General features: G+C 40.2%; 1 protein-coding gene across 4 annotated transcripts in view; it reads right to left on the bottom strand.

Moving 5' to 3' along the window:
- The window catches only part of DAAM2 (dishevelled associated activator of morphogenesis 2), a 197,934-nt gene extending 172,353 nt beyond the window's left edge, over positions 1-25,581 (bottom strand). For 2 of the 4 annotated variants that reach the window (XM_066178438.1, XM_066178443.1), the window contains exons 1-2: positions 25,443-25,581; positions 7,043-7,181 (exon numbers count right to left, since the gene is read on the bottom strand). The gene's annotated coding sequence lies outside the window, so the exon portion shown is untranslated. Of the gene's footprint in view, positions 1-7,042; positions 7,182-25,249; positions 25,298-25,442 lie in introns of all 4 variants that reach the window. The other 2 variants (XM_066178440.1, XM_066178441.1) reach the window with 2 other exon arrangements.
- Positions 25,582-25,810: the final 229 nt, after the last annotated feature.

Here is a 25,810-nt window from a genome sequence, read left to right as displayed (position 1 = left end):
TAAAAGAGATCTTAAAATTCCATCAGCCCTCCCCTCTGTTCACACATTCCCATTGTCTATTAATCCTCACTTCCCACTCACATCTCTAGCTACCACTTTTTTCATCTCTTCCTCTAAGTCCTTCCCCATTTACTCCCTCTTTCCCGTTCTGCATGCCAGGTATTCTCTAGCTGATTTCCAGCTTTTGAGCTCATCTAACTGCCTTGGCCGCCTTCCTCACCTCTAAATTCACAGTTTCCCATTGGAAGAGGAAGGAAGGCCTGAAAGAAGACCTGGGAATGATTAACCGATTCCTTCTCTTGCATCCCCCTCCTGTCTACAGCAAAGGTTCTGGAGCCAGAGACTTGTATCCAGCCCTAGAAACTAAGCTGCAGCAGCAGGCCAAGGCACAAGGATTAGGCATGCTCACGTTACCAAGGCTATCTTCCTGCTCACAGTTCCACACTGAACCATTTTATTATGATAAAATGTAACAACGATAAATGGCCCTTGTCCATTAGTTAAAAGTTAACAAAACACCCATCTTTAAGACAAAGCTGGTCATCCATTTTGTGCCTTAGCTAAAGTTATTCTGATATGTTCAAAGCAGGCAGAGCCTGTCTACAAGACAATAGGGTAAGGTGCTGCAGTGGATGGGAAATTGAATGGCAAAGATACCAATGATGGAAAGTGGGAGCTGGGGGGAAGCTAAAGTGATGCTCCACTGCTCCACACACACAAAACAAGAACATGGAAAACACCAGAAAGTGCCAGCAGGAAATAGGCTTCTGCCACTGGAAGAATGATCTAATCACTATAAATGTTAAGACAAAAAAGGAATAACTACATATGTTGCTCCTTACTCTTCTCATAATCCCATGTGAGAGCTGGCCCCCTCTCACCACAGCATCTGGATGTTCCATTGATAGTGCATTGTCTCATGGCTGCAGCACAAGTCCTGTTTTCTATTACTGGCTGTAGGAGAAATGTGTGGTATATTAAACAAGGACATAGAATTTTAATTCTGCTGCATGCTTCAGTATTTAGTCACCAGTAAATGAAACTAGATAATAACTGATTCTTTCTGTGACTCTGTTCGCTCAATTAATTACAACAAAGCACATTAAACTCTGGTGTTACATAATTCAATACTTGCATTAGTAACAGCTTGGAATAGAAGCTGACGGAGAAGCCAAATTTTTATTACAAAAAACTGAACTGGAGATACCTCAGAAAAAAACTGAAAAGTGTTGCAGTTTGCAAAATTGTTTGATTCAGTGGCACACTCCCCTTGCACAAGATGTGACATTTAATATGAGGTATTTTTGTGCCTTAGTTTCTTGGGGACAGCAAAACCAAAAGTCCTGCCAAAGGTGCCAAAAAGAAAAAGGTGTGTTTGTCTCTCTGAACGGTGTATCACATAATGTCTACTTCGCAAAGCAACACAAACATACCTACAAAGGCAGCTCCTTCTGAATTTAGGAATAAAACTATTAAAGGAATCACCTATTTTCACAAGAATTTTTAGGTTCTGAAGACCAAGGTCAAAACCAAAAACGCTGTAGTATTATTTGTGTATAAGGGCCCAGAATAGTAAGGAGTGAAAAGGGGCAATGGACATACAAAGTCAAATAATTTGCTGCTCAAAACCGTATTCCTTTCAGAAGAGAGAAGCAAAAGCTTCTCGGAGATGTTGCTCCACCTCTGGAGATATGAAGTGTTTGTTAGATCCCTCATCAAAACAAAAGGACACGGGTATATTAATCTAACCACAACAGTGTCCATTGTGAGAAGGAACCCAGTGCCAGGCTGCTTGCTCCCTCTGACAGTGAGAGTAAACACCACAGCTCTGTGCGCTTGGCTGCATGCCTTGCCTGACACCACCACCCCGTGCAGCCACAGGGTCAGCAGCTCAGTCACCACAGGGTACAGGACTAACAGGGCTTTTCTACCCTCCTGTCATTTCTGCATGTCTCCCAGTCTCTGAAATGGCACACAATGTTTAGAGAATCCCTCCAGTCTGAAGTACAGAGCAGTATTACTGCTATACACTGACATTGGATGCAATGTGGTGGTGGATCCATCACTATCATCACTTATCAATGAACCACACAAAATTCTGTCCCCTATTGCTGAGGGGCTGAAATGAGGCATATATAGTCAATGTAACAGAAATGCATGTACATTAATTTCATTTAAATAGTCCTCCTAAAATTACTTTTATCTTTAGGCTGAAGCCACACCATCAGATGTAAAGGCTGGATTTCACTCTCACTGACTGCCAGATGAATAAGGACGCCTCAATTCAGAGATACGTGTATATATAAATATGCGTTTTTCAGACTGAAGATTTTCAATTCTAACCTAACCAACATCTTTAATGTTGTTCATACATCATTTTGAGAACCTGCCTTGAATTTTTAAAAAGTAAAAATCTGGACAAAGTTCATCTGAAATAGCATTTGTTATTATTTAAAATTTAAACTTGGAATGGCACAAGATGTTTTTTTGTACTTGATGAGCCATAATGCATATACACACTTGTGCGTGCATGTATGCATTTACACATGAGTATATTCATGCAGATGTTTGAGTGAAAGTGTGACAAAACTTACTGCTGGTAGGATTACCTTGCATCTGAGTTATTGCTGGTATCGATATTTTCCTGCAGCATTCTTGACACTGTGGAATAATATGGTTTTGTAAGACACCACTACAAATCCAGCACAAACTTTTTTTTTTTTTTTGGTGGGTTTATTTTCTCAATTAAAAAAATGGTTAGGAATAAATAAATAAATTTGTTTTTAGAAATTAAACCTTATCAGATCTGTAAGAGTTGTGTAGTTAATGAAAATTATGGCATTCAGGATGAAATTAATTTCTTGACAATGCCTGAAATCAATGTACTAGCTATCAAGCTACTTCTACCAATTGTTCTTAAATGAAAAAATTGGGTTTCCATTTCATAAAACGGCCCACACCACAAAATTTAGGTCAACTAAAACTGCATTTAAATCTGTGCCCATCATAGTAATTTGTAAGATGTTGGACCTTCCTGGAGGCAGCATATTTCAATTTTCACCCTTTTCCCTGTGTTTTTCCTGTGTTGTTCACAGCTTCTTGTCTTTTACTGGCTTCTCAAGTCCATTAAATACTTGCCCCTGTACTGGTTAAGATTTAGCGAGTGGTCTGCACAAGCTGTGTGCTGGCAGGGAAACATGCCAGCCTGAAAAAAAGAAAGAACATCAATATTTGCTGCATCTTGGATAGTAGCTATGTAAAGAGGAAAGGCATTTACTTTTCAAAAAGAAGCAGCTTAGGAGCTTTTGGAAAGTGAGTCGTCTTTACCTCAACTGGAAGTAAAAATATAAAAAAAATTAAACTTCTACAGGAGTTGTTTTTTTTCTCTCTTTAGTTTTGCTTGGTATTTCTCAAATATCTTCAAAGTGAACCTCTGTTTTCAGATAACAGCCCAACTCAAACCCACATCCCTGGAGGCAAGAGAGACAGAATCAGACACAATCAGATTAAATTCCCTGCCACTAAAACTCTTATCATCTGTAGGCAATTAAAGGTAGTTACCAGTCCCTGACAACCGTGAGTACTTGTAGTCAGCAACTTCGTCATGGCTTCATTTTCCTCCCTTGAAAAAATTTGTGTTTTGTTCACACCTAACACCTTATGACCATTTTGAACTTCTTCATGATATTTTGCACAGAAATATACTGAACCAGAACTTTAGACAAACAGTTGTTCAGCTGAATTTCATTTAGCAAACAAGAGTGCACTGGTTTGTAAAACGGAATCTTCCTCTGCCTTCCCCATAATTTTTGAATGCTTTCTTCTATTCTGTATATATTTTCCCATGTTCCAAAGGAATCATTTTTATTTTAAAAATCTCTGTTCTAATAAATGGTCACCTTACAGACAGATGCAGTATGCAGACAGGTGATCTGTATCACAAGTATTATTATGCACATGTTGTTGTCTAAATTTACTAAATATGTGAACTAAGGTGGCTGGCATGAGCTTGTCCCATGGCGGCTGTTCCAGTAATGGTCTGCTTAATGACATTCTTCAATATTTTTCATTTGAAGGATTTTTTTGCCTTTTTGAAAAAGAATCCAAGCTGATTGAGCTGCACTTCAACAAAACTTCCACTAACAGTAATTTAAAAATTAGTTTGAGTTCTGAATGATCAGGGGTTGTTTTCCTTTTTTTTCCCCTGATATATGCACAGCATAGAGGGGAGGGGCTTGGGGACCTTTTTAAGTTTTGGAAGTGATTAGGGAATACCTGATGTTGTATTGACCAGCATTTAATTAGCAATGATCTACATCAATATGTCTTGTTCCAACCCAGAAAAGGACATTAATACAGTCAGAGGCAAAGTCAGTCCCCAGCTGTGAAGACGGAGGTCTCAGTGACTCCCAGAAAAATCAAAGCATTATCTCTCAAAGGAACAGAGAAATGGAAAGGGAAAGGCTATTTCTACTTCTTATTCTGATACAGGATCTAGGCCAGATCCTTTACTCCGGTTGACTACTGGTTGACGCAAACCCAAAGTGAAACAGTAATGTCTGTTTTTAAACTGGCCTTGAAACTTTGTGGTCTATAAGCTGGCGGAGGTATGTTAAGACCCTAGTGCCAATAGGACAGCCTTGGGATTTTTTTTTTGAATGATACTTGGCTACTATTGGATCCTGAAACAGGTGCTCAGCAGGCAGGGAACTCCAGCTAAATATCCTCCTTTTTGCAGAATTGGTGACTGAGCTGTCCCACTGCTCCTATTCTACCAAGAAAACTTACTTCCTTTGAAAATTATTTCAATACAGCCAGTTCTGTGTGCTTTCAAGTGCTTTGTAGCACCTCAGTGGAAAAAAAGTAACTGGAGCAAAAAGTCCTGGCTCTATTAGTAATGCTGCACAGGGGACAGCATTTGCTTACTGTGTATTCTTTGCAGAAGACCTAGAAGAATTAGTTTCAGTTGGTGTGTCCTGCTAAACTCTGATTATTCATATTCTTGGAAGTTTACATGCAAACTAATCAGCAGCACTGTTTCCCCTAGTAAGAAGCAATTAGGAAGGCAGTTGACCTTATTATATTAATTGCAAATGACATTTAGTTTCAGTATTTGGTAGCCAAGCTCTTTATTCTGGCTGTGGGGGCTTTGGTGTTTTAGTCTAGTTTGGGTTTGGTTTTCTCTTTGTTTGTTTTGCTTTGGGGTTTTTTGCCTTCCCTCTAATACACCACTCTTAACCTGCTCTGATTTTTCTTAGACATAATTTTCATCCCATGAAATCTGTCCTATTTTGTGACACACACTTTCCTGAAAGAAACTTGACCTTCTTTACAGGAATTCCTGTACACTTAGGAGTCCTGGAAATGGGACAATGTTCCTACGGAAAGGTGGCTCCTTACTTCTAGGCCAATGATGCTGACTTGCTTTCTTGGAAATCTGCTTGACTGTGAGGGTGAGGGCAGGAGAGAAGAAAACCATCTTTGTTGTACTTGGCAAGAGGGTTCATTTTACAGAGAATGCAGAGCACCCATGCTCCAGTGAGGTGCTAAGTAGTATGCTCATGATTACCAGAAGGCAGAGTTGCTCTGGAGACAAAAAATACATTGCTTTCTCTGTGAATCAGTTGAGTGAAGAGGGGCACACCCAAGTTCTGCAAGCTTTAATTCCATCCTGGCAGTCTGAGCCAGGGGGAAACCTGGTGCATGCCAGGAGAGCAGTACATATTTAACTAGGTAGTGGCCCTGATTCTGTGTAAGATGTTCATGCACAAAGACTGGGTTCCTCAAACCATTGTTTGCTTCTGGACCACTGCACATGCCAGAGCAGAAACTGGTCACCTAGAGGGATGTAGCTAATCAGGAATGAATAAGTCAGTTTTTCAAAAGATTTCAAAGATGTAAAATAATAATGTTTTTTAATTATGGGGAGTAAATCTGTACCTTATGAATACATAACCATACACATATAGAAAACTGGAACTGTGAGCCAAACATCCTGTTTTGTTTCACATGACAGAATCTGAATTTAGCACTTGTATTTTTTTGTACTGGTGTCTGTGAGGTTCTAACAGCTGTGGAAACTATTCAGGATATTGACAGAGAAACAGTATCATGCCTATGGAGACAACCATAGGAAACTTACTGCTCAGTTCATCAGAAGGACGACAGAGCTTGAGCCCTGAGCACTGATTTACCACTGTCCTGCTCATTCACATCAGGCACCTTCTTAACTCAGCCATACTCCACACTCACATTACACTCATGTAAATACTGCTGCAGAGTTGGTGTCAGTAGGGAACTGGGTCACAAGACTTCACAGCACTGCTTCAGAGAAAGTGCAAATACCACGGGAAGAAAAGGTTTCACATTATTTTGTCTCTGTAAATGTCTATTGCAAGTCTACAAGAATAGAAAGGACACTGAAAATCATGAGACACTAGGTGTAATTAGGCTTCATGAACTAATTGGATGCACAAATTTTTATTAGACCGAAACACTGAAGTATTCTAAATTGCACCAAGGAGGAAGATGGATGGATGAATGGATGGAAGGAAGGAAAGATAAAATCAAGAACATTACTAAAATATCATTTCCAATAAGTCTATTTACTAACTTACAAGGAATGTCTCCAGTTTAGACTATAATTATAATCAAAATCAAGTTAATATGTTGGCACTCAGACAGAGTAATGGTATGACTAACATTTGTAGTACAGCCTAGAAACAAGTTCTGTTCTGCTGAAATGGTGATGGGGTAAAGACTCCAGATGGGGTTGGAGGTTACAATTTTTATGCCGTTAGGATGTGTGCTGCTTCTAAACACACCTTGTTTTTCAGTTACTGGGGCTTGTGAGGCCCTGTTTGCCATAACTTTGCTCTAAAGTTGAAAAACCATCTTACCACCTAGCAGTATGCAGAAGGTTCCTCTTGCCTGGTGAATTTAGGTAACATCATACATGTTTAAGAAAACAAAATGATAGCTAAAATTATTTTCCCTGGTGTTCTGTTCCTTTCCCATTCCCCATATGCAAATCAGAATTAACCTGGATGATCTGTGTAGTTTCTGACTTGCTCTTCTCTCTATCTCTTTGTAGGTCTCTGTTCAGTTCAGGTCCTCACTGAGTAGGCAGAGCCCCTCTTCAGATGAATTAGTACAGCTTCTTTGACTGCAGAGATGGTCGTCTGGAGAAACAATTGCAAATAAATAGGTCATTTTAGCTTTCTCACAATATAAAAGGCATCTCCAATGTTTTTTTTCACTTTCAAATGAAACTACAGAAGAAATACGTACAGAGGTTCCAATATGATCTCTTTTAATTTCAATGCAGGGCTAGTCTTCTTCACTGAAGCACTCAGCAGTGCTCCTAATATACTCTACAATCAAATTCAATATGAAGACCTCACATGTACCACTATAACTTCAACACTGATTGCATCTGCACTGCAGACGAATTGTTGATTTGTTACTCTATACATTAACTTTGAGTATAGGGATCATAAGTGATCATTGATAAAGAAAAAGAAACATATTTTTTTCTGCATAGAGTGTGATTAACATACAAAAGATGGTTTTCAGATGGTACAGAACTATTGGCTTTGTCTTCTATCAGATGCTCTAGACAGATGATTTCCAGGATTTATAAGGAAATCTGTTTTGAATTATTTGCTTTTATCATTCAGCTAATTTTCTTGTTGTTGGGTTTTTTCATTATTTTTTATTAAAGCCAAATGAGTGTGCTCCAGGACATTCCACAAATGCTGCTGTACTGTCACTTTAGGAAATACCATTAAGGTGACCTTTTCCTTGTTTGCTTCCCATGGTATTTAACTAAACTGTTTTAAGAGAAACATTATTAGAATTATCAATTTCTCCATGTGTGCCTTAAGGTTATTCATAGAAACTGTAGTCTTAGGGGTAACAGAAAAACATGGCTTTGTTTTCCCTCATTAACCCCATGAAGTAACAGTATCAACTTTAACACTGGTCTGTCAACATTAGCCAAATTCAGGCCTCTTTCTTTCTCTCCTCCCCACCCCCCGTAAGTATTTTATACTGGTGAAAGGGACCACAATAAAATCACGAGAGAGTGAAGTCCTCTACCTAACCTCAAACTATATATAGCACAGGAAGCAATTCCACTTCTCCTCACTCCCCAAAAACTTTCCACCACAGTTCCTGATTTTTGTTCTAGTGTCACTTATTTTAAGAAGGTGTGGGACAGTACATCCCAAACAGTACTTGGACCCAAATAGTAAGTGCCAACTATGATCACAGTTCTTGAACTGCTTTGATTCAGCCATGAGAAAAAAATAATTGGTATCACAGAATGCAGAACACAGTTAAGGCTGGATGAGACCTCTGGCAATCATCGCCTCCAAACCTTGAGGTCAAAGAGGGGTCAACTAGAGAAGGTTGCCTGGAGGCCCAGTCAGGTTTTTAGTATATCCACATATGGAGCCTCCATAATGTCTTTTAGCAACTTGTTTCAGTGTTTTGATCACACGCACGATAAATTATTTTTCTTATGTTTAAATGCAATTTCTTATGTTTCAGTTTGTGCCTATCAACCCTCATCCTGGCACTGGGCACCACAGAGAAGTGTTTGGCTCCTTCTTCTTTACTCCCCACATCAACAAGTACTCATATATATTGATAAGCAGTCCCAGGTCTCTCAGTCTCTCCTAATATGTCAGATATACCAGTCCTTTAACCATATTTGCAGCCCATTATTGCATTCTATCCATCTCTTTCCTGTCCTGCAGAACCCCAGAATGGGACACACCACTTCAGATGTGTCCCACCAAGGTTGAGCTGAGAGGAAAGCTCATTTGTTTTTCTTAATACTGTCCAAGGCTGTTGTCTGCCACAATCAATATAGTTCAGACTCATGTTCAAATTGTTGTCTACCAGAACTCCGGGTCCTTTTGCACAAGGCTGTTTTTCAACTGGTTCGCCCCAGCCTGTACTGATGCATGAGGCTTTTCCTTCTCAGGAGAAGGACTTGTTTTTCCGTTAGTTGAATTCCATGAGATTCCTATTGAGATGCCCCCAAACAGCAGTATAACCATCTGATCTATCAATTTTCTTCCCAGTTTTATGTTGTCAGCAAACTAGCTTAAGGTACAGTCAGTCCCATCATCCAGGCCATTAATGAAGATGTTAAACAGTTTTGTATCCCAGAACTAAACCTTGGATAATCTGTGTGGCCTGCAGCTGATCTCTTTGCTGCTGACCACAGCCTTTCTAGCCCAGCAGCTCAGTTAGCTACTAACCCATGTCGCTTATCACTTATCTAGCCCACAGTTCATCAGTTTGTCAATAAGGACATTACGTAAAAGTGTCAAAAGCTTTACTAAATTCAAGATAAACAGCATCTACCACTCTCTCCCTGTCTCATTATAGAAGGCTATTAGGATGGTCAGGAATGATTTCTCCTTATGGATTTGTGCTGAGTACTTCTGGTCATATGCTTGTCCTTCATATGTTTGGAATTGGTTTCTAGGACGGTGTATTTTTTCACCTTTCTAGGAATTGAGATGAGGCTTCCCACCCTGTCCAAACAACCTTTCTTGTCCCTCTTGAAGTTAAAAATAACAACTGCCTTCTTCCTGTCCTCAGGGATCTGCCCCAGTGGCTATAACCTTTCAAAGCTAATCAAGAGTGGCTTCACATTGACATTAAACAGCTCCTTCAGCATTTTTGGGTGGTTCCCATTAGATACCAGGGACTTACTTGTTTAGTTGTACAGTTCAGATACAAACTCAATTCTCATTAACTGAGGGTGAGTCTTCCTGACTCCATACGTTGTAGCTGACAGATAGGCATAGGATTTCTCAAGGTGAGTACTTCCAGTGAAGATCACAGTGAAGAAGACTTTAGCATCTCATCCTTTTTTGTGTCCTTTGCCACCAGCTTCCCTAGACTATTCAACAGTGGGTCTATTTTTTCTTTTTTCCCTCTTCTTTCTTTTGCAATCGATCTCCCTTTAGACACTTTTTTTTTTTTTTTTTTTTTTTTTTTTTTTTTTTTTTTTTTTTGTCCTGTATGTCCTTTAGCAGACTCAAGTCCAGGTTGGACTTGGTTTTCCTTGTCCCATCCCCACAGATTCAGATAGTGACTCTATATTTCTTCCAAGTCAGATGACCATACTGCCACCTCTTGTAAACTTCCTTTTATGTTTAGAAGCTCTTTGCTTACCTACAGGTGCCTCCTGACACCTTTGTTTCATTCCCTGCTCATCACGATGAACTTGAGTTTAAAAGAGGTGATCCTTGAAAATCACTTGACTCTAACGGGCCTCTCTTCTTGCCAGGGCCATGTCTTATGGAATTCTTTCAAGGAGGTCTCTGATCAGCCCACAGTCTGCTCTCCTGAATTCTAAGGTTATGATCCTGTTTTTTGTACAGCTCCCTCCTCTCACAATCCTAACTCTTACCATTCCATGGTCACTGCAGACAAAGCTACCCTTGATTTTCACACCTCCAGTGCATTCTTCCTTGTTTGTAAACACCAGGTTCAATAGAGTGACTCTTCACTTCAGCGCAACCATTATCTGTGTTAGGAAGTTGACATCACTCCAAAAATCTCCTGGATTTCTTGTGCTCTGCGGTATTGCTCTTCCAGCAGACATTGAGGTGGTCATGAACCTCCTCCAGTTGCCTGAAGAAGGTCTCCTTTATTCATTCTTTTGATCTCTAACAGACATCCACCAAAGCATTGCTCTGGTTTATTTCCCAAAAGCTCTCAATTGGCTTGTGGTCCATCACCACAACATGGTAGTGTCAAATAGATGCCATAATTGGAGAAACATTTCACAGAAACATCAGGCTCCTCCTCTGCTGCAGCTTTCCTTCCTATGTATTTAGGGAACACTCAGAAATTCAAATATATCCTGTTTTGGGAGACCTCATGCCCATTCAAATCAATACCACAGCTCAGGGTCAATTTAAATCTGTTTCCCTGTGTACCACAATTCCTTCCCAGTTGGCTGGTGTTGATATTTCTTTCTTAGTCTCCAGTCTTGCTGCCTGAGACTTCACCACACTAACACATGGTAGACTTGTACCTCTACTGTTGCCTTGGACTGGCTAAAACCTAAGGCATCACTACCTTCTGAGAAAGAAGTTTCAACAGAACCTTTTCATTTCATTAATGTACAGAAACCCTCACATGGTCCTGATTACCCTAGGGCTCTCTACTAGAGGTTATCTCCATTCACGTCCTTGTTACCACTTCATGATTCAGTCTGTCCTTATATTCCCTGAAGAGCTATCCTTAGTCATGCAATTCACATGGCATTATATCTTCTCATCCCTGAGTCTAAAAGGAAGGTAGCTTGTCCTACATTTGCAATTGTAACAATTTTTCATTCTGAAGAAAAAACTGAATTTGAATAGGTGACCATATCTTTGTTCAGCCACATTTAGTAACTCTAATCTTACTTATCAAGCAGGCCTGCTTCTTTTTATAATATTACTTTTGGTATGGGCATTGTTTGATTCTGCATTCACATCTACATCTGTAAGTGCCACAGCATCTCACTATGCAATGAAGTGATCCCCGTCTCCACCTTTCCGATGCACCATGTAAAAGAACTAGGATGTTGCATCTGACAAGAAGCAACAGTCATACTTCTGTGTAATGTTCATTCATCTCAAAGGAAGTTCCTGCCCCAGCTGACACTAAGGCAGTGAATGCATGGAATTCTAAGAAATATTGCCTGGCAAGCTTTCTATATGCAGTCCTAAGTGGATTTTTTAAAAGAGCTGGCAGGTCTGAAGCAGGGGAAGAGAGGTTTAATGCCAAATTTCTTTACTTAATGCAAATATCAACCCCCTTGAGTAATAATTTGACATTCTTCAGCACAGACACGCTCTACTTTTGAAATATTTACCATTCCTTTATTTTTTATAACCTTAAGAAAATTTGGGAGGAATGTGAACTGTTTTGGTTTTTGTCTTCTTATGATGGCAGAGATTTATTTATAGCCAAGAACTGCAGGACAGTTCTCACGTGGCTGCTGAAAATTAAAACAGCATGCAGAGTTTAGTTTTGTTTTGTTTTGATTTTATGCCTTTGCCGCTACAATCTCTCACTGCCTTCCCTAAACGCTTGTTATTGTAACCAGAGCCACATTTTGCATTGCTACAATTGCAGGGTTATGTAAATTCCAAAGGCTTTAAAGCAAAGGGCCTGCAAATTCTGCTCTGGGACACAGGGAAGTTGACACAAACAGATATGCCCAACATCAAGAGAGAGACAAAGGTATTCATAAATTGTCAAGAGACAGGAAACCTAAGTCTCAGCCTCAGCATCAACCTGAGGTTTTCTAAACCTTTAGAACATACTGGTTTCATTTAAATTGACTGCCCTCTCATTCTCAGTGTTGTGCTTTGCTAGGGCCAGGAAAATTTCCTTCAATCACTTCTGAAAATCTTCATACATTCTCTCTCACTTTTCACCAGTGGGTACTGGTTTACCCAGAAGAGCCAACAAATGAAAGTTCTACAGGTACAAATATTTTCAGATCCAAGGAACTTCACAATGATGATGAAAACATTCATGTTGAAATACTTCACTTTATTCATGATTATTTTTATATTAAAATGAAAATCACAATGAAAGAGAAAACCCATACTCACAAAAGTTGTCAAGATAAAGAGTGTGTGCCTGATCACTTGCAGGCAGTCTTCAGGGCACTTAGGGTGGGAAGAAGTGTGATACATGTTGCACTTCTGTGCCCTTCTGAGTAACCAAGTTGTAATGCAGACATTACCTGTGCATTTCTGTGTGGGCATGGGCAAGCCAATTCATGTCTCTGACTCTGTACTCTGTGAAAGAGGGATAATCATGCCTGACTCAGCCTCAGTGTTAGAAGGTTCTGCATAAACTCATCTTAGTCCCCAGTGTTTAGACAACTCAGCTAAATGAGAAAAATATTCAGCCCACTTCTCCAGACTTGCTTCTTTTTAAGTTCTAAATCACCATTAGATAAATCATGTTTAGACCTCAGACAAAAAAAACTAGATTACATTAATCCTGAACTATGTGGAGGTTTTGCTCAGCATGCTGCACCCCAGTCACTGGAGTGTGCTAATTAGAGCTCATGGACTTTGTGAAAAGGTGAAGTCAGAACTCTCTAGCCAATTCAGCTGACATAAGGAAGAATGAGGCTGTGATGACACTCCAACATGTTGATATCTATAGCTGTGAAATTTTCTAGTAAACATTAAACTTACAGCTGTGGATATGAAAAAAACCCCAAACAAACAAACAACAAAACCAACAACAATAAAAACCCAGCACCTTGCTCACTGTTCACACACATCTTTGGGGCAAAGCCAGTCATGGTAAGTGAGATAGAAAATGAAGCACTGGCTCACACTTTGCAACCAGGTAGGTCAAGCCAACACAGAAGGAGCATTCCAAACAACTCCCAAACTGTGACATTTCAAAAACAATCATTACAGTTGAAAAGATGTTTTCAATAGTGTACAAAAGTTCCCACTCACCTGGTAGTTACTGTCACTGCACAGGTGGCAATAGCTATTATCATTATAAAAGTGTAGCTGTTTAAATCTGATCATGAAAGACAAGACCCACTTCTTAAGGTGCAGCTACACAAGAGCCCTGCACAGCTTAGAAGTTTCTATTGGTCTGGCATGTGTGTTTATTTGCTTGGAGCCAGGAACTGCCCTGTGGAGCTCTGATCCTGACCATCATTGTGACCTTGGGCAAATGACTGAATACCTCTGCACCTACAACTTTTGAAGTCAACTGATGATGTGTATGCTCACCAGTTCTGAAGAAAAACCCAAGCCCTACAGCCAAAGCCAAAATCTGTTACAGCTGAGGTGTTTTGGGCCACGTCATAATTATATAAAATTTTAACACAAAAATGGAAGCATCAACAGATAAATATTTTTGTAAATGTTGTCATGTAATTGTACCAGTAGAACCCAACTCCCAGACACAAAGCAGTGGAGTCCAAGCAACCATCTATATTAACAATTTTTGGAAGAGGACAGTTTGTTCAGAATCTGTGTTGAGTCAGAAACAAACAACCGCAAGACAAAGAGAAACTAGAAATCAAAGTCAGCTATATGAGGCTGTGTCCCATTCTTAGTGTACGTATCATAACTATCTGAGAACTATGTATATTGTTGAACCAAATAAAGTACTGACCAAAATTGTTACTTTATTTCATTATTTGTGCTTTCTGATAGTCTAAACTGTTGTATTTTTTTCTTAAAAATTACTAGTTTAGTGCTCAAAAGCACTGTGGAGCACAGACAAGAAACTCTGATATCCTACAATAAATATCAAATTCCCCAGATTTTGTTCTTAGACCTGATTCAAAATTGATACATGCCTCTAAGTGATCAGCACTGCTTCATAATACCTTTCAATATTTCATCAAAGTATTAAGCAAGATGGAGTTTGCTTAGCTTTTGGGACTTGTGAATCTGCATCCTGTAATTATTGGCCAAACCAGCATCATAGCTCTTACCTACGACTCATTTGTTTCCTTGAGTTGACAAAGCCCTTCCTTACCCTCCATGCTTGCATACCCAACAGATACTTCCTGGCTCAGCACAATTAGCAAAGCAGGCAGGACAAGGAGCCACTTAGTCACCTCTGACACATTTTACAGCAGAGAGCCTTCAGTAGCTGACATATGTCAAACAAGGCAAAAAAAGTTATAAAATACTGATAAACATAACCACACAAACTTCTGACACATCAGAAAGTCCACTTAAAGAAGAAGTCTAAAAAAATCCTTGTACTGATACCAAACGACAGTAAGAAAATAAAAGGCTTCTGTTGACCCAGTGGTTCAGTGTGGTGAGGTTTAGTTAGGCCCATCTTAGATCCTCAGTGCTATGGTATTCCTCTGCTGCTTAAAGAAAGGAGGACAAAAAGAATGAACAGTGGCAAATACATGGGTAGAAGCCACATAGATAAAAAAAAAAAAAACAATTAAAAAAAGCAAACCAAGCCTAACAACAACAACAACAACAACAACCACCCTTCCATAAGCAGGAGTAGAATAAAAGTAAAATTAGGACAGTTCAGTTGGAAGGCAGCTTTACAGTAATCAGTCCAGCTGCCTGATTGCTTTAATGCTCTCTAAGGGTGCAACACAGGTGAGCTTCAAAAAGCAGACTTGTGTTGTCCTCTCGACCTGCTGCAGTCAGCTGCACCCAAAAATATCTGGAGGGAAAAAGATACCTGACACAGACATGGTAAAAATGACCCAAACTGAAAAGTAGCAACTCCGAGGGTGTGGGAAAGTCTGCAAACAAATCACTGGGTGTGTCAGATCCACAGACGCTCATATAATGCGTTGATTACTGTGTCTCAGGGAGTATGTAAAAGTGAGCTTGGTGTTTTAAGAGCCAGGCACAATGACCGCTGAACAAACTCCAGTCTGGTTGCATTTGCCTAGGAGCAGTACAACGTTTGCTGTGACCCTTAATGGGATGTTCAGAGATAACTGAAGCCTGGAGCTACTAAACAAATCCAGCATGGCATCTAATTCTACATGAAGATTTTCTAGACTAAATATCACAGAACTAGGAAAACTGCTTCTGTGACACCCATGAGTGAATTTCTCCATGAGCTTCACTGAGGCTACAGGGCCCATTATTTCCCACCCTGATAGCATCACAAGATGCAGCATGTGTGATCCACATCCAATGGCAAAATTCAGCCCTAGAAACAGGCCTCCAAAGTGTTTGTGAGAAGCTTTAAAATTCCAAATGCAACAAATATAGAGACCTAGAGAACTTGTAGATTTAAGTTCACACAGTCTGTACAGAAAACCTAAGAAATAAAACATAGCTCTGTGCAGCCTTGGTTGTTCCATTGCAAGCAAGCAAGCAAGCAAGCAAAGAGATAGATAACACACTGAAAAGCACATACCCCAAGTTAATGGCAGTGGTCAGCCAGGAGAAGCAAGCCCAAGATTTACAATGAAAGAATTCCTAATGGAAGTCAAAGAGTTTTTCCGATTTCTCTGGAGGCGTTGCCCCTCCAGACTGGCACCAAACTGTCCAGCTCCCTCTAGCTTCTTTGTGGATTAGGTTTATTCCTGAAGGAGCTCAAGAATCCCCAGAGACCATGACTAAAAAAGGCTCAAAGAAAAAATGAAAGTTGCCTATCTCTCTCCTCCACTGTGTAACCACTTAGCACTGAATACCCAGAACTGAAGACAGTTTTTCCAGTGTTGTTTCAACCTAGCTCAGAGACATGTCTCCTCAGCAGGCTATTTGGATCAAAGACTTCAGGCAACATCCCTCAAAGAAAAGACAAGACAAAACACAGAGGGTACTTTTTCACCATCTGCTTCCATTTTAATTTGCTGCACTCCCACATATCACCAGAGCCTTTAGGGTGGTCAGTTGGATTCTGGGTCATGTGTATTCATGGCAGTATAAGACTACAAGGTCATCACATCCTGTTTCCTACAATCATAGACAATTGTGTAACAGACACACAGTCCAGCAGTCTCCATAGAACATTTATTCCAAAACTATCACACATTAACATAAGCCTTTTCAGGTGACGAGTGGGAAACAATTAGATAAGTTTTCCAGTCTGAAGTGAGGAGGCCATTTTCATTCTTAGTTTCAAGCAGCTGACAATGACAAATTAGATATTTCATTGTACAGAGGTATAATATCATCACCCTGACCTCTGTTAACTGATCCTACAGATTATAAAATTCAGTCCTCTCTGTGGATAAAAACACATAAAGCTAGAGATAGCTTTTTATTTATGTTGAAATTGGAAAAAAACCCCAAAATATTTATATGCATGTAATCTGAATTGTATGTTGACATGTCTTGCAGAAATCAAAGCCAGTAAGTGAAAAGTTGATTCTCAAAACTAATGAAGTGGCAATCTTATATTGCTTTTTGATAAAAGTACAGTGATACCATATGAAAATATTAGTACATTATGATAGGTCAATTGTAATTTGTATTTACAGTATTTCCTTAGATAAGGCTCCCATTCCACAGTAGCTTTGCTACACTAACAGATGTGTAAATCAGAAGGAGTAGGGGCCCCTGAAAATGTCCCAATAGATGTGAACATACTAAACATCACCACTGAAAGTAAGCAGGGGATGAGACAGTGAGGAGTCACTTGCTAAATTTTGCCTCTGATAAAACAGAAAATGTGTCATGAAGAGCACAGTAGGGCATTTATAGCGTAACACATGTCCCTCAGCAGGTACATGAAGCTATTCTGGATAAGTCCAGACACAGCTGGAAAACAATTCATGGGTCTCCCAAGGAAAATTTCAAAAATTTTCAGTCAGAAAATGCATCTGGTTTTCTCCCTATAACTTAGTAATGGTGAGTGCCAAAGACTTTGTAACATTCACACAGACTGCCTGAATCCTGCTGATGATGAAAGGCTAAGGTCAAGCTTTGTACTTCTGGCACTGGCGACACATTTCAGGGCCTCTACCACAGAGCCAGAGAGATTCACTCATTGGGACGCCTGACCCACAGGGCAGTAAAAGTATGAAACATGCAATGAGGGCAAGTTCATATCTCAGTAGGGCACAGTTGGAAGACAGTTCATATTGGCAGGGCCCTAGCATGGTTATTACTCTATCTCTGCATAACAGTGCAGGAGGATGCTGACACATCAGAGCGCAAGCGAGAACAAAACCAACTGTCTCTCTGTGCACTCAGCTGTTAGAAACATTTAATTGGTTCCCCCTGTATACACGGCTGCAAAAGTAGCAAAGGACTGAAGTCCCCTCATGTTTGGTCAAGATCTTGCTTTCTTTCATCTGTTGTGCAGATGCTGATGGGGGTCACCTGCCTGGAGGGGGTCAGGATTCTGCCAAATGGATTTTAGGAGGGTACTCACAGTCCAGGCATCCCAGCTTAATGGTCAGTGACTCAGTAAGAAAACCAAGACTGTCTGCACTAGTGGATGGCTCCATTCCTAAAGTTTGTAAGGAAGAATGATGTCCTGCGAAATTTTCTCTACAGATCTATGCTGTTTCAGCTAACAAATAGTAGGAAAATTCTCTAACAACAATTCTCTTCCACCTAGTACGAAAATTCTCTTACAACCATTATCAGCAGGACCTAAGTTCTATCCTCTCAGTGCAGGCAAAAACCCGCAGTGTGGAGTATAGGAAGAACTGGAGATTGTAACTAAAAGCTCTGGGAAGATATGAGGAAGGGAGTAAAAAAGGAGAGAAGTATCCACTCTGCAATAGGGTGACAATCTTGCATTCTGGGAGGAGTATGATTTTGGTGAATATATGGCTTCTCTGTAGACAGGAGACTAAAAGCAACATGATGATTATGTTATAATATTTTAATTATCAACTATAGCTTTGCTACACTTACACTTCAGAAGACATAAAGATATCTGAAAAAAATGGACCTAACCTAGCTGCAGTGAGAGTACATACGTTATAGTACAGACTCCCATTAGTTTGCAGGCATCTGAGAAAGTTGTGCCTCAGTTTCCCAAAATGCTAAATCCACTAATATTTGTAATGTGCTTGGAAATTTTTCAGAGGAAAATGCTGAATGCAAACCATAAATTGCTGACTTTATCTGCTATATATATATATATATATATATATATATATATATATATATATGTGATTTATCCTCACATTTTTATACAGTGTATGATTGCAGACAAGAAAATATTCTCAGCATTTAACTTCTGGTCAAATAGGAACAGTCGATTGATATGACCCAGCTCTATCAGAAACAATCTGACTAATGGTCATGCAATACCCACAGCATTCAGGGTTTGATCTTAAACCAATGGAAAGTACAGAACTTGCTGTATTGTAGGCTGATGATTTATTGACTACATGTTTTCAGAGGGAACAGACTGTTGTAAAACACTTGGGGGAAAACAGTGGATTTATGTTAAAGGGAAATCATGTTACACCTCTAGAAGAGTCCAGGAAACTTCTACGCAAGGATCAGCAGAGACAAAGATGCTTAAACAGTTCCCCAGTTGTTTAATTCCTTCTTAAAAAGGTTGTTTGCTTTGACCTGACAAGCAAAGGAGCAGAATTGGCAGGCTGATGCAGAATAACATGGATTCCCACGTATTTCTGTCACAGCCTTCTGGAGATTTGAAAGAAAACAGATGGCAGTGCAGGACCAAAAGCGTGCAAAGAGATTAATGATTTTTAAAGACCAGAATGATTTACTTAAAAATATCCTAATTTTTTATTATTCCTTTAAAGCACTGAGTTTTCCTGGAAAATGGAAGAACTGAAAATATTTGTTACTTACGAAAGTATCAGCAAGAATATGCTACTGATGAGCATGCCTGTTTGAAAAGTTTTAAGAAATACTCAAATGCGAAAGAAAATACAAAACATCTCTAAAAAAATAGCTAAAGAAAGGTTAGCAAGTTTAATCTTTTCTGAAAAATTGTCACTCTTTGTAATCCACTTTTCAATTCAGGAACCAGCAGAGATGCTGATCCCTTTTTCAATGTCAAGAAGACACAGACAGTGCTAAAAATGAATGTATAGTTTCTTCACATGCATTCTTGACACTTAAAGGGGTCCAAAATATGAATAAGTTTGTGGAGGTTTGTGATGTGTCTGGTCAGCTTCTTCAGTCAACATCTTACAGATATGACTTCTTCTGCCCTGGAAAGCTGAAACATCAGAGGATCTTCACATCTCTTTCTCTCACAAAGATCACAGGAATATAAAATTGACCACACAGAGTCAGAAGTCCATCTAAACCAGTACCATATTTCTAAGTAAAGGCTGCAGATGTTTAGGGAAAACGTATAAAAATACCGGATATAGCCTGATTCTACCCCTGCTTAATCCTTTCAGTTGTTCAGGACTTGCAGATGGGAGTATAGCCAGATTATCATGTTTAATAGCCACCAGTGGACCCATCCTCCAAGATTTTTCACCTCTTCCCACAGCTTTGTCTTAGGAGAAGAGACTATTGCCACATGCTCTTAAAACTTCAAATGTATTCTTGCATGATTTCTTCACAATAAATCCAACCTGGATTGTGCTCCTTGGCAGAAATGTTCCTTCTCTTTCATGTGTCTGTGTTTGTGTATTTATTTTATGAAGCTGTCTTGGGAACACATCTTCACATCAGATGTTACAATGTTAAATTGGACCTGATCATAGTCTTCAAAGAGGAACAGGGGATTGTACAAGTTTCTATCTCTAAAGACTTCACAGCTCATTAATCAAATTCTTCAAGCAGCTAAAAAGATTGCCCCCCCAAACAGCAAACAAAATGGAAAGCCCCCCAAATCAGGCTTGTTCACTGTCTTGAATAATAAAAGCTTTAAAACAGTAGAAATCAGTTCTTGTTTATGCCTCCTTTATAAAAGTACTATACCAAGGAGACAGAATATACTTGTTGCGTCTCACAAATCAGCTTTGTCCCCATTTCAAAGAGCTAAGCTGGCACATATATTGCCTGGATTTTAGTCATTTTGGGACACAGTGAAGAGAAAAATGCCCTCCAACAAAAACAAATGTGAACTTCAAAATTCATGAGCAGAAATATCAGCTTCAGTACTTATTACTGGGAAGTCAGCAAGCACTTGTTATTCAGGAGGAAGCCTATTTCTTTCTTCTTGCCAAAGTTTTTTTCAGCTCCTCAAGGTTACCTCTATTTCCATTTTCACACAGTCTAAACACATCCCTCTGATAGCTTCCCTTTCTTCTCTAGCTCCCGTTCCTTGAATTCCAGCAAGTCTTCTGATCTTTTTCTTATCTACTTCCTTCATTTTACCTTAAGTCCCTAATTTTTAACTCCAGAAATGCCTTATCACTGGTATAAGCCTGCCATACTATCAGAATAACTTTTCTACTAAATCAAAAAAAACCCGAGCTTCTCCTGGTCAGTTCTGTTACTCCATGTTACAGAATCACAGAACATCCTGAGTTGAATGGACCCACAAGGATCATCAAGTCCAGCTCCTGGCCCTGCACAAGGCCATCCCCAAGAGCCACACCACATGCCTGAGAGTATTGTCCAAATGCTTCTTGAACTCTGTCAGGCTTGGTGCTGTGACCACTGCCCTGGGGACCCTGTTCCAGTGCCCAACCACTCTCTGGCTGAAGAACCTTTCTTTAATATCCAACTTAAACCTCCCCTGATACAACTTCAGGCCATTCCCTCAGGTCCTGTCACTGGTCACCACAGATTTTTGTCCTGTGTCTAGTAAACTCCTACTATCAGAAGACATTATCTGTCACCATAGAGATGATCAGAGAATCCAAAATCTCAAGTGTTGAAATTCCATGTAGAAAACTTAACAGGGAGCATGAACTTTGAGCAACATACAAACCAGACACAAAGCCTCAGGGAAGGAAAAGCTTGTTTGACCAACACCAGGTAGCCATTTAACTCACAGAACTAAGGTAGGTTGAGGCTACTCTGCCAATAGCACTCCTCAGGGTGTGATGTATTCATGTGCATGTGCCTACGTGGTTCACAGCAAACCACAGCTGGGTACATCGTGTCAAGAGAAACAGACCACGAGGACAGGACTGACACACCAAAGCTCATGGGAGCCTCCAGCAACATGGGATGCATTTCTCTGTGGCTTCCACTGCTGTAAACCAGCAGTAGTTTCACAGACCTTCAGAGAGTTACTCTGATGCAAGAAGTATGTGAGCAGAATCAAACACACTCTGTAGATTTGCCCAAGTCCCTCGGCTAGCATTTCAAAAACAGCTTATAATTTTGGTTGCCTCAATTTTTGAGTGTCTTGATGTCTTAAAGGATACTAAAAATATAGAGCCAAAATTACAGGTTACTTTGCACAACTTGGGCCTCAGTTTCTCTGTACTATGTTCTGATGTAACTTGGACTTACTTAGAACTGAAGTATGGAGTAAGTTTCTTGAACAAGACAAAGCTACAGGAAATTTTCACTACATGAGAGCTGACATGCACTCTCTGTGTCTCAGGTCACTCAGGTTGGAAGATAACAATTCCTTGGCCTGATAATGACACAGACTTGTGCCAAACAGAAGTAATGTCACTGTTAAGTGGAATCGCAGAAATATGATAAATTATTCAAACCTACTGCATGTTAGTATGTATACTGAAAACTACCAGTTTTCTGCACATGCCTGAGTTCAAAGGAATGTGATATTAGGGATCACAACCGGCAAATGGAAAAGCCACATGAGACACTACTGTCAATAATCAACAAACCAAAAAGCATGGGAAAATACACATAAACTATTTCATCCAATGAAAATAAGAGCAGTCAGCTTTCTTTTTATTTAGGAACATGCTGTGCTTGCCTGGGGGTTGTAAGGGCAGGGAAGGGAGAGAGGTTCAGCTCTCCATAGGACTGACCCAGGTTTGAAAATTCACAGCAACTAAAGTGCTGGAAGCCAAGCCTCCCACACATCCTTCCCCTAAGTGTCAGGAAACAGTGTCCCCTGATTGCTCAATCTCTAAGTCAGATGGCTGGCCTGGAGGGACTGGATGGGTTTCTCGGATACCATCAGACCTTGGGGAAATTCTGTATCAACTAAAGCAGATGGAGCAAACACAAACAATTTTGGAGATCCCTTCAAGATGCTATTCAACTCTTGATGAACCTCCTTGTCAATGAAGTACAGTAATTTCACCCCATATCTGTACTTGGTAAGAAAAATTTTTGTGATTGATTTTCAGGATGAACAGAGCTACCCGTAAGAAGCACAGCTAAAACAAACAGCAGTGATAGCAGTAGACAAGTGATATAGTGTGGTAAAGCCACTAGGATACCCAGGGAATTTGCTTACTCAGCTCTGTGAAACCATGAGACCTCACTTCGTAACACATAATATAGACTTTTAAAACCTCAGGGTTACATTGACCATCATAAGTTGCAACAGGCAATAGCTTTCTGTTCCACAAAACAAAACTGAAAAGATGCCTGCCTTGTCCATATTGTGTTTTTTTTTTTTTTTTTTTTTTTAATCTTGCTTCCAGGGTAAGTCCATCCATAGACAAACTAGCAATTTCCTGGCTGGTATAATCTCATCCAAATTCAAGGAAGCTAAAACCCATGCATTCTCATTGGAACTGAATTTATGTTCTGCCAGATCAATATCTTCCATACCATTTTTTTTCCCAGCCTTCCACTCAGTGTGCAACTTTCCTGTTGAACCACAGCTGACAGCCTACAGGGAATTTCCAGGCTTGCAAACCCCTGCAGGTAGTATTGCTAACCTGTTGGATGCTGAGCTGAAGGAAAGAGAGAGGAATAATGAGACAGATGGGTAGCAGCCAGATGAAAACACCCTAAATATGGAACTATCTCCTCCTTAGTTCCTCTTCTTACCCACTCAGCTTTCAGCAGTTCTGAATATATTAGTACTCTATTGCCTAAAGTACTACAGAGAGACTAACTGTTGAACCAGGTAAAAAGTGTTTGTGCCTCCAAACACTTGCCTTGAGTTGATTGCTCTCAATTTTTTATTAGCTGTCAATTGACAGCTCTCAGTTTTTATTGGGGCATAAAGGTTTCTAACAAGTTTCTACATTCCTTAAGATTTTATTTTTTTTTTTATATTGCTGGCCAGTGTGATTAGGCTTTAATAAAGAAAAACAGCAGCTTCTTGAAAAAGGAGCTGATGGGCCCACTGGAAATAAAATCTAGCAAGAACTAAATGGAGTAAAGGAAAAATTTCTGATACTTCACAGTAAAGTATCTTAGATCCCAATATGATTCCTTCCAAGTCTGAAGACTTCACTTCCAAAGTATGTCCCTGCAGGATCTGCTTTTGAGAATGCATCAGTACAGTTGCTTATTCTCCAGCTCATGATTTGCATAGCATGGCATAGCATGGCATCCCTTAGTGGGGATTAGACCTCGACCACCTGCAGTAAAGGCTATCCCCATTACATTAGCCAGCACGATGATTACATCAACCCGCAGTTGTTTTGAGCACAGCTAACTACACTTGCTCAATTTTGTTATGCAGTGGACATCTCAGTAACACTCCCTCCTCCCAGTCCTCAATTTTCCTCCTTTATTTCCTTCTCCCTGCCCCAATAACCCACTCTGCCACCCTCAAGAGGAAAAGTACTTGCAGACTTTTCCCATTATCAAAACAGCCTGATGCAGGGAATGCTGACTTGCAACAGCCTTTCTTGTGACTGCTTGTTGGCTGAAGCCAATTGCTAACAGCATGGGGCATCACATTGTGCAATTCACATGGCTTCTGCTCCTCAGCCCAGCTTTATGTTTATGCTCAAGGGCATCATCTCTCCTTCCAGCAACTGCACAGGCCAACAATGCTCCTGCTGGCCAAGAGTTTTCTACAGTTACAAGTGCTTGCAAAGTGTGTCATCTTCATGCAGGAGGCCTCAAACTGTTCCTGGGGATGCAAGCTGCATCTGTCATGGGTCTTATTAGAGAAGATGCCAATGAAGAGGACAGCTGCCTATACAGCTGTCCCCAGAAGTGCTCTCTTCTCCACTTGAAGAATGAATAGACACCCAGGTGTGAGGTTGGGGAGGTAAGGTTAATTAAATACAGTGTTGAATTTTAATTGCAAATAGATACAGCAGTGTGCCCCACTGAAAACATCATCTTATGAAGTAGGCTTGGGAATCTCTGGACTGCAGAGGTATAAAAAATAATTATTAAGAATCACTAGTTTCAGTTTGGACTTCGACCAGATGTCTGTATCAGTATCTGCAGGGAGATTCTTCTTGTAGTATGTTCATGTATGACCCTGTTACATCTCTGTTTTAGATGTGAGACTCACCTCTTTTCTGCAGAAGCAGAGGGTTCTTTGGAGAGTCCTTAGTAACAAGCAAGTACAGGCTCAAGGTGCTAAATATGGCAGTTTTAGCCAAGTGACTCCCCTTACGTGTTAGTATTTTTTATCACCAGTAGCCTGGCACAGCAGGACAGGACTTCATTGTCAGGGGCCAAGGAATTGCCTGTCAATCTCATAAGGAAAGAGAAACTGCCTGCTGCACAATATGACAAGGGATTAAAGAGTTAAAAAAGAAATCCTACATTGTGGAGTTGCCTAAGGAAGTTGATTTTTGCCCATGGCTTATTTGGGATTTTCCTTTCCTGCTACCAGAACATGAACTAGCTGAATTTCAGTTAATTTTGTAACCTTCTAAAGATATGACCGTCCCCTCCTCAGTATCCTCAGACCTCCCTTATCCCCTCTCACCCCCATCCACATACAGAAGAGTGCAAAAGCCTGCACAGTCAGCCCCTCTGCATACCTTTGGGAGAAGCAATCAAGCTAAACCTGAATTGTGTGTGCTGCCAAGCTGGCTCCAGGATATTTCAGAGGACGAAAAAAAAAAAAAAAAGAAGAAGGAGGAAGAAAGAAAGAAAGACGATCAGTACTTGCAGGGATTTGTTCTTGAAAACAAGCAAAAACATGAGAAGCTTTGCTGCTGCAGCTGCACTTACACTGTAGTAGCCGTGTCTCTGCGTGGATCCCCCCTGTTCTGCAGTCCCATAATCCACACAGAGAAATGCCTGTACTGCTCCTCTCGCTGGCACTGCTGTTAGAGTGAGACTGGAACTGCTGCTGTTTTCACTTTCAGACCAGCCTTTCTCTCCAAATCCTCTGACGTCAGACAGCCTGCAAGAGATATTTATGGAATGAACAATCTAAAAGTTTCTCTAGGTAGATTTAAAACTGCAGTCTGGCGGGGTGGGGGTGGGGGGGGGAATTTGTAATTTTTGCTCTCTTGGATAGAAGACCCTTCCAAGGGGTTCAGGGAGGAAAAGGAAACAGAGGGGAACTGTGGTTGTATAAGATGTGGTTGTATAAG

The sequence above is a fragment of the Chamaea fasciata genome, unplaced genomic scaffold (genome assembly GCF_029207755.1).
Source record: "Chamaea fasciata isolate MVZ Bird 193981 ecotype frontalis unplaced genomic scaffold, bChaFas1.0.hap1 SCAF_3, whole genome shotgun sequence".
Taxonomy (NCBI): domain Eukaryota; kingdom Metazoa; phylum Chordata; class Aves; order Passeriformes; family Sylviidae; genus Chamaea; species Chamaea fasciata.
The sequence above is the reverse complement of the archived record's forward strand: the minus strand, read 5'-3'. Positions and strand labels throughout refer to the sequence as shown.